The sequence below is a fragment of the Hypomesus nipponensis genome, chromosome 8, assembly GCF_054491055.1.
Source record: "Hypomesus nipponensis isolate SF chromosome 8, ASM5449105v1, whole genome shotgun sequence".
Lineage (NCBI taxonomy): Eukaryota > Metazoa > Chordata > Actinopteri > Osmeriformes > Osmeridae > Hypomesus > Hypomesus nipponensis.
The window spans coordinates 17,047,581-17,056,750 of record NC_140368.1 but is presented as its reverse complement, the minus strand read 5'-3'; the positions used below and the strand labels follow the sequence as shown (position 1 = coordinate 17,056,750).

The 9,170-nt window shown below is 42.7% G+C and overlaps 1 long non-coding RNA gene across 1 annotated transcript; it reads left to right on the top strand.

Moving 5' to 3' along the window:
- Window positions 1-5,347: 5,347 nt before the first annotated feature.
- Window positions 5,348-9,116, top strand: LOC146275349 (uncharacterized). Its single transcript, XR_014766349.1, has 4 exons — window positions 5,348-5,456; window positions 5,835-8,605; window positions 8,752-8,913; window positions 8,997-9,116. It is a non-coding gene; the product is annotated as an uncharacterized LOC146275349 (long non-coding RNA).
- Window positions 9,117-9,170: the final 54 nt, after the last annotated feature.

The following is a 9,170-nucleotide window of genomic DNA, read 5'->3' as shown; positions in this document are numbered from 1 at the left end:
TAACTGGGCATGACACATAGTTGTCCAACAACTGACCCTCCTGGTAAGTTTTTGACTGGGGCCCCTTATACATTTCTCATCAGACACCCCTGTACTAGAAGTCTCCACTCTCTAATGTGTTAATTAATGGCATTGCATGGGCGATTACTTGTGCTATACATACTGTATCAAAGGTCATTGCTGCTCATCCCGTTTCCTAAAACGTCTCGTGTCATCCCACCTACTGAAGTGGAAAAATATCACACTGTTGTAATAATGAAGAATGAGTATGGATTATATGATGAAGAATGCCATTTTATCACTTTTATACTTTTACACTTTATATCTTTATATGTTATATCTTATACCTTTATATGTTACACTATTGAAAAAGCCTGATGCCAAGTTGTTTACTGTTTAGTATTTCCCCAAAAATATAGAAGGAAAATTAAGCCCAAAGTGTTAATCTGGATGATTGTGGATGGGTGTGAGATAAATCTATGTGAGCAAGTTCCTATCATAAGAAAAACTACAAGACCCAGCAGTAATGAGGCCGGAGCCCAGTGTAACTGGCCGTCAAGGTCAGAGTAGGTCTACAAAAAATAGATGAATTCTCTATGCATCTGCAATCTGAATCTCTCAGAGAGAGAGATCTAATAAGAACAAAAATAAATTTTTACAAAACAAATATTGTACCAATAGTAAACTTACAGAACTCAATGTTTTGATATAAAAGAGAGTGTTTGGAGAGAAGTTCTGCAGAATCACACTCACGTTTTTTTGGAATCACCCTACTTTCTTTGGAATCACCCTACTTTCTTTGGAATCACCCTACTTTCTTTCTTGGATTCTAATAAAACACTTTGCATCAAACTGTCGGATTTCCTGTGCTGTTTCAAACTTAGAGAATTTTTGATCCAAGACTTAGACTTAGTACGTTGAATTTAACTTAATCACTACCTCTCCCTCACCGAGCGGCTTGCTCGGAGGGGGATTCTGCGGTGCGGGTGTGGGGTCTGCCAGGATCGTCCCCTGCTCGCTAAGCTGCACGTCTTTTAGCGGCTGCTCGAGTAGTGGCGCCATTGGGTTCACTGGCGGGGCTGTTGGAGGTTCGAAGACCTCTGGCACTGGCCCTCTTTAGTGAACCTTCCCTGGCTCGACCCCTGGATCTGGTTTTATTTCCTCCTGGAATTAGATATAGTCCAGGAACAAGATACTTCAGTGACCAGGGGAGTCTTATTTTCTTAGATGATCTTGGTGCATTAGTTGGCACTCTGTCATCATAATGGAGGTGAGTTTTATAGAAACCGGGACAAAGAGATGGGTATATAGCCATAACAGCTTCAAGCTTAAGATGTTCAGTTTAGTCATAGCTTGTGTGAAACTTCCTCAGGAACAATGTGGGTGTAGTATATACATCACCAATCCGTACTTTCCTCTGTCACTGTTTCCAGTTGTTCTTCATGCAATGGCAGTGGACGCTGGGAGGTGTTAACTCAGAGCCAACAAACATTGTTAATGTCATCAATAAACCCTGGTTCTATCAACCTGAACCACCTAGGCATTTTGTTAACAATTACTTTAGTTTCATTTTTCAAATGACAAAATTGCTGTTGCATCCACCTCAATGCTTCTAGATCCATTGGATCATCAGTTGCTGTAGTCAGTGGCCTGTTGTTTAGTATTGAATCCACTTCACACATAAGTGTCTGTAAACACTCATCACTGACTGTTTGCTCCTTTAGTACAGACCTCAGAACTTTTCTGACAGACCTGATCTGTCTTTCCCATATCCCTCCAAAGTGTGACCCAGCAGGAGGATTAAATACCCACTGAATTCCCTTTTGCATGAGTGAATCTAGGATCTTTGACTGGTTCCAACGCTGGATGGCTTTACGCAGCTCACGCTCAGCAGCAAATAGGTTGGTACCGTTATCTGAGCGCATAACGGATACCTGTCCTCTTCTGCACACAAAGCGTCTGATTGCATTTAGACATGAATCAGTGTCCAATGTGTGCGATATTTCAATGTACACTGCCCTTGTGGTAAGACAGGTGAATAATGCACCATACCTCTTTACAGTGCTGCGGCCTTGCTTCACATCAAAAGGCCCAAAGTAATCGACCCCAACATTTGTAAAGGGTGGTTTGTCAGGGAGAAGTCTGTCTTTTGGTAAATCTGCTATTTTCTGTCCAAGGGGTTGACCTTTGACTTTTCTGCAAATCACACACTTTGACAGAAACTTCCTCACCACTGAGTTAGCTGAGGGAATCCAATATCTCTGGCGCACTTGTGAGAGCATGTAGAATCTTCCGCTGTGCCCAATCTTCTCATGAATATCTTGCAAAATCAACGTGGTGACATGCAAGTCCTTTGGGATGATAGCTGGATGCTTTACATGCTCCGGCATTGCAGCAGCAGAGAGATGACCTCCAACTCTCAGTACTCCGTTCTCAATTATTGGATCAAGCTTCCTCAAGAGACTAGTTCTTTACACCAATGCCTTTCTTAAGCAGGCAGATTTCTTCTTGGTTACAGCTGACAACTGGTGTAGCTCTTGTAGCCAAGCATTCCAATTCCTACTCAACCGATCTGGAATCTCAGCAGCCCAAGCAAGACCTTCTTTGCATAGTGGTTGAATGAGCATCTTTGCGGGCAGAATTGCAGGAGCAAGAAATCCCAACGGATCATAGATCAAGCTTGTGACTGAGAGAATTCCTTGTCTTGTGATGGGCTTGTTTTTGACATTGATCATGAACTTGAGTGAATCTGACTCTGTGCACCATAGCACACCCAATGCTCTTTCCATTGGTACCATATAATGAGATAAGTCCAAGTCTCTGACATCCTTGGCTCTCTCACAGTCCGGAGCAGAGGCATGTAAGGCACGGCTGTTACTTGTCCATTTTGTCAGGTGGAATCCTCCACTTGCACATAGTGCTGTGAGATCTTTGCACAGTTCGACTGCTTGAGCTTCACTTGCAACTGATTTCAAACAGTCGTCTACATAAAAGTTCTTCAGAACTGTGTCCACAGCCTCAGGTGACAACTTGATACGGTTCTCCTCTGCTGTTCTTCGGAGTGCATTATTTGCACAACTTGGAGAAGAAGTCGCACCGAAAAGGTGAACAACCATCTTGTATTCTGCAATGTTCTGAATTAGGTCTCTTGCTGGCCACCATAGGAAGCACAGTAGGTCTGTGTCATCTTCAGGAACTCTCACTTGACAATACATTGCTTCCACATCAGCAATCATAGCGACTGGTTCTTGCCTGAAGCGAGCCAACACTCCAACAAGCGAGTTGGTCAAATCCGGTCCTTGTAGAAGCTCACTGTTAAAGGTGACATGACATGAAAACGTAATTTTAAGAGGTTATTTAACATTAATATGATTTCCCCTAGCCTGCCTTTGGTCCCCCAGTGGCTAGAATTTTCGATAAGTGTAAACCAAGCCCTGCGTGTTCTTCTCCGCCTTTGACAAAATGAAGGCTCAATTGCTCTGTTTGAAAATCTCCCCCTAGTGACGTAGATTGGGGGAAGGTTACCTCCCCTCTCTCTGCTTTGCCCGACCAGATTATCTGGCCCACCCATGAGAAACTGAGCTACCACCGTGCAAGGGCGAGTGCGATATCGGTTTTTCCTGGAGAGACATCATGGCGAGCAAACAAACAAAGCATAACAGTTGCTCAGTGCTTGGATGTACAAATGCAAGCACAATTCTTTTTTTAGTTCCTTCATCCGAGCCTCTGCACAACGTATCTTACTTGTATTTTTGCTGGAAATGCGCCGACACAATTTCCCAAAGTTTTGTATGTCTGCGCCAAACATTTCAGCCACTAGCTACTGTTTCCTCAACTTGAGCCAACACAAAGCTGGCCTTGCTGAAATTTAATTCTGGATTATTACTAACTCTCCTTGGTCAAGCTACAAACCTTGAACAAGTAAGTTAACTACCGCTATATAATTTTGTTGCTTTACTGTATATGGTTACCTAGCTTGCTACCCTTAGAATGTGGCTGCAACATTAGCTCTGCAGCTAACAGCTGAGTTACTGTTGCTAATGTAAAGATAAATGGCATCAAGTGTGTGTGTGAATACAAACGCTGTAACGCCAGTGTTGTACATTTCTTTGTTATTTGGATAACCGTTCTGCTGTTGGTGTTATGGCTCGCAATATCCGCCTTTCTCCACATTGAAATGACTGAGTGTGCACCTCTGCAAACCAGGGTGATCAGATGAGAATGGCTAAATTCAAGGCATCTTACAGCAACTGGGGCTACGAGCCATTGCGATACATCCGTTGTAAACATTAGCGCATGTTGCCGCCCCTCTCCTCAGCAGTGTCCAGGGGTGGACTGGCCATCTGGCATACCGGGCATCGTCCCGGTGGGCCGTTGACCCAATATGGGCCGGTCCGGTCTGCAATGTATTTTTCTTTTATATATAAAAAATAATAATAATAATAAATAAAAAAGACACGTGGGTGGGACCTCCGGCCCATGCGATGAGGTCCCGGCCCGCCCACCCTAGGCGGACGCTGGTACCTGTCATGGCATGGGCCGGAGTCGCGGGACGGAGCTGAAAATGGAAAACCGTAAGAAACGCCCGGGTGGCGCTGAAAAAATGCGACTTAAGAAGCTGAAGTCTCTGGAGGTGGAAGCTGCTAAATGTACTAAATTGACAGACCTATTTGGTGCCGGGGTCACCACCTCAGCATGTGCTGCTGCGCCGAGAGACGAGCGAGTGGAAGCATATATGGTAAGTAACGTTAGCCTGGGGCTAGCTAGGCTACATGTTGAGACATGTCCAAAACTAAATAGAAAACGTTTTTACATTGAATGTGACCTAATTAACTGCATACTTGTGACAACAGGGCTGTGAGTTTTATACCATATCGTTCTTACTGAAGGCATTTAATGGTCAAAATATTATTAATATATATTCGAATATTAATATTAATAAACAAAATAACTTTGAATATGATTTTTGGGCAAAAGTCAAAGCCCTGGTATTGTGGTAGTATTGTATATTTTTTGCCCGATATGCATTGAATCTTGAGTGAGATGGAAATGTTATTAATTTGATCTTAAAATGCACCGTATGTTAATGGAAGACATGTTAAATAAAAGAGACATTGAACTTTAAAGTCTATTATGTCTGTTATTCATGGGTTAACTCATCTGCCAAAAATATTCTTGAATTCAATTATTTTTAAATGTCAGTATATGATTCATTTAGATTAATTAATCACAGAGCCTGTAATTAATTCGATTATTTTTTTAATCGCTTGACAGCCCTAGTTATTATTGTTCAGATGATTTAGCTAAGCTAGCTAACAGCTGCTAACGTAAGCAGTCTCTTGTTGCCATAGCAACAGTAAACATTACCATGGACTAATGAGCTGTCAATAGAGATGCAGAATCAAGCTGTATTGTAAATACAGATGAGATACTTTGAATATAAGCACAAAATACAGGTAAACCTATAGGAAATAATTAGTTTAATTTGCAATATTTGCCATTGTATTTATTGTAATCTTTCCATTCATTTATTGTTTACTGAGGTGATAACTATTTCGTAGGTATAATGTGTGTAACTTTAATTTCTGTGTAAATGTGTTACTTTTACTGTCGTTTTCAAATGGCTGTGTTTAGTGCTGTCTTAAGCATTTTCAGGTATTGTCACTTTTTTGCATTGGAAAACACTACTGTCATAATGAAAACGTGACAAAGCCATTAGTGTTGTTACGCTCGTGAACGTTTAGTTCAATATTAACTAATCTTTTATCTTGTACATTATTCTGTGGTTTTGATTTATTTCCCCATCCAATGATGAATGCTTTCCCCATGTCCAGCCCAGACAGGTTCAAGGCAAGTCCAGCTGGTCAGTTCAGGGAGAGAGCCAGACCAATGCAGGCAGCCCAAAGACTGTACCACCTGTAGAGAGTGAGGAGTGTGTCAGCACAAAGTCAGGATCACCTGAGAGAAGCTGTAGGGAGTGAGGAGTGTGCCAGTCAAATAACGGATTTCTTTTCACAACCTAATCAGAAAGATCTCCAGTCATTTTTAAATTTCCATCCTCAACAAAAAAGTAACAATCCAGTGGTGCAGAAAGTGTTCTGTAGCAGAGACGGCACCACCAGTAGAAAGTGGCCGACGTACTGTCCAGAGCGTCAAATGATGTATTGTTTCATCTGCATGGCATTCGGTAAGAGAACTGATAGCAGTCTGTTCATCAGTGGAATGTCAGATTGGAGGCATATACACCAGCGCACAGAGGAGCATGAGAGAAGCATCGCACACAGAAACTGTGCTGAAGCTTACCTCATGAAATCTGCCAGTGCTGATATCAGCAGTGTGTTTGGCGGCAGTCAGATGTCGGCGCACAGAGAGCAGGTAAGAAAGAGAAGGCAGGTTTTGGAGCGCATCATAGATGTCATCAAGGTTCTTGGGAAGAGGGGGCTTGCATACAGGAGGTCAGAAAATGAGGCAGCATATACCCTGGAAGACCACACAGTTAATCATGGTACTTTCTTGGAGCTCATACTTCTACTGGGGAAGTATGATTTCTGTTTAAAAGAGCACCTGGACAGCTGCATTGAGAACAGCAAAAAGTTGCATTTGTCTGGTGGCACAAGAGGCAGAGGCTCCCTTGTAACTTTACTCTCCAAAACCACAGTCAACTCAGTGATAGATGCAATTCACCATCTGATTCAAGAAAACATCTCCCGTGATATCAAGAAAGCAGGAATGTTTTCAGTTCAACTGGACACAACGCAGGACATCACCTCTCAGGATCAATGCTCTATAATTATGAGGTATGTTACTGATGTTGTTCATGAGAGGCTTGTTGCAGTGCTGAAGTGCAATTCATCCACTGGACAGGCCTTTGTTGACATGCTGTCAGAAGTTCTGGACAAAATGGGCCTCAGCAAGACCATGTGCATTGGAAATGCGACTGATGGGGCATCAAACATGCAAGGCAAATACAAAGGATTCTCCTCACTGTTGTCTGCACAATCTCCAAACCAGGTGCATGTATGGTGCTACGCACATATACTAAATCTGGTGCTTGCAAACACAACCCAGATTGTTATTGAGAGTGGGTCCCTGTTTGTGCTCCTCAATGGCATTGCGGTATTCATCAAAGAGTCCTATCAAAGGATGAATCTGTGGGAAGAGTCAGGCCGAAACAAAAGACGCAGACGCCTTGCTCCTATTGGCGAGACACGCTGGTGGGCCAAGCATGAGGCCCTGAAGAAGGTGTTTGGCTCCTTTGGAAAGCCTGAAGATGGTCTGTACGTTGATGTGCTGTTGACATTATCAGCTATACAGAAACAGGCAACAGTGAAACCAGGTGTCCGTGTCATGGCCAGAGGATATGCAGAGTCATTGCTCAAGCATGAGACGATCTTGACGGCTCAAATCTTCCTCCGCATATTTGAACATACCTCTCCATTGTCTAAATACCTTCAGACGGCAGGATTGGACATCCTCTCTGCTCACAGAATGGTGGCATCGACACAGGATACGCTGAAAAGCTTGGGAAGAGATTTTAAATCTGTAAAAAAAGCAGCGGACACATTTGTCAACTGGACAAACACAGAAATCCAAGAGAGAGATGACACAGACATTGAAGTGGAGGCCACACTGCCACAAAAGAGGAGGAGGATGAAGAAAGTCTTGCCTGGAGAGATGGCTCAGGATGAGACCCTGGATGATGCAGAAAAATGCTATGAGGTGAATGTGCATAACCAGATCATGGACACAGCAATTGAAACCATTCATAGGCGCTTTTTAACACACGGCAATCTATATGCTGACTTGGCATGTCTGGATCCCAGAAACTTCCCTCAGCTCTGCACCAGTGCTCTTCCCCCGTCTGCCCTTCAAGACGTAAGCAAGTGCTTGCAAGGATTTGACAGCAGGGCAACCAAGGAAAATATGCAGGCTGAGTTGAAAAGCTTTGCACTCCAGTGGAACAGGCTGAAGGCATCCCCATTGGCAGAGTACAAGGCAAGAACGGTAGAAGATGGATCAGGTGGTGATGAGGACAACACAGAGGTTGAGATAACTCCCATAAGCTGTTGCTCCTGCAAAGAATGCCCTCTGTGCTGCTACCAGATACTTCGCCGTTTCAACATGCTAACAGATGCATACCCTGTCCTAGGCCTTGCTTATAAATACCTGCTTACATTATCCCTCACGCAGGTGGCTTGTGAGCGCACATTTTCAATTTTGAAGTTTATTAAAAACAGACTCAGAAGCACCCTCTCATCTGATAAATTGGAGGCATTTATGTTGATGGCCACAGAGAAAGACATTCTCACGGCCTTGGACTCTGACTCTGTGATAGACAGACTTGCAGAGAAGACTGAGCTGCTTAAAAAGCTGCTCCACTGATAAGGCGAGAAATTATCACACATCACACATTATGGATGTAGTAATTAATTATTTGTCATCTTAATGATGCTTTTAGAAGTTTTATTGTGCTAATGTGTTGATCATGTACACTAAATTATCAATTATTCTCCATTACAGGTTGTTCTGATATATTTGAGGAGTCGTTCTCCCTCTGTTCTATATGTTGACTTGTTCTCTCATTTGAGAACACTGTTAGAATTTGGTAAGTTGATCATGTATTTTGGTTATATAAATTCATACTTCATAATTATATATATATTTTTTTTTTAAGTATTAAAAGAAACGCACATCCAAAACGTTTTCAACTCTAGGTGCAGGACAGAGGAAAACATTTTCTTTATTTTTCAGAATTAATAATGTAGGCCTATCCATCCTCTGGTTGACCACTTGACATGCGAGAGCCTGAGGAGTAGTTCCCCCTCCGTCCATGTTCGAGGACTTGCTCTCTCTCTGACTCCACTCTCTGCATTCACTGCACCAAAGTTTGGCTGTTGAGTCTCCTCTAGTCTGGTGAGTTTATCATTTTTTATGTTTTATGAAATCATACTTAATTTGTGATGATTAGAGACTTAATGTATCCATTTCCCTCTCAGGTTGACCACTTGACATGTGAGAGCCTGGGGAGTTGTTCCCCCTCCGTCCATGTTCGAGGACTTGCTCACTTTCAGCCGCCACTCTCTGACATGACATAACTCTGTTGTGATTTGACACTAATTAATAAAGAATGATTGATTGATTGATTGCTATAGCTGTCAATTTTTGTCCTT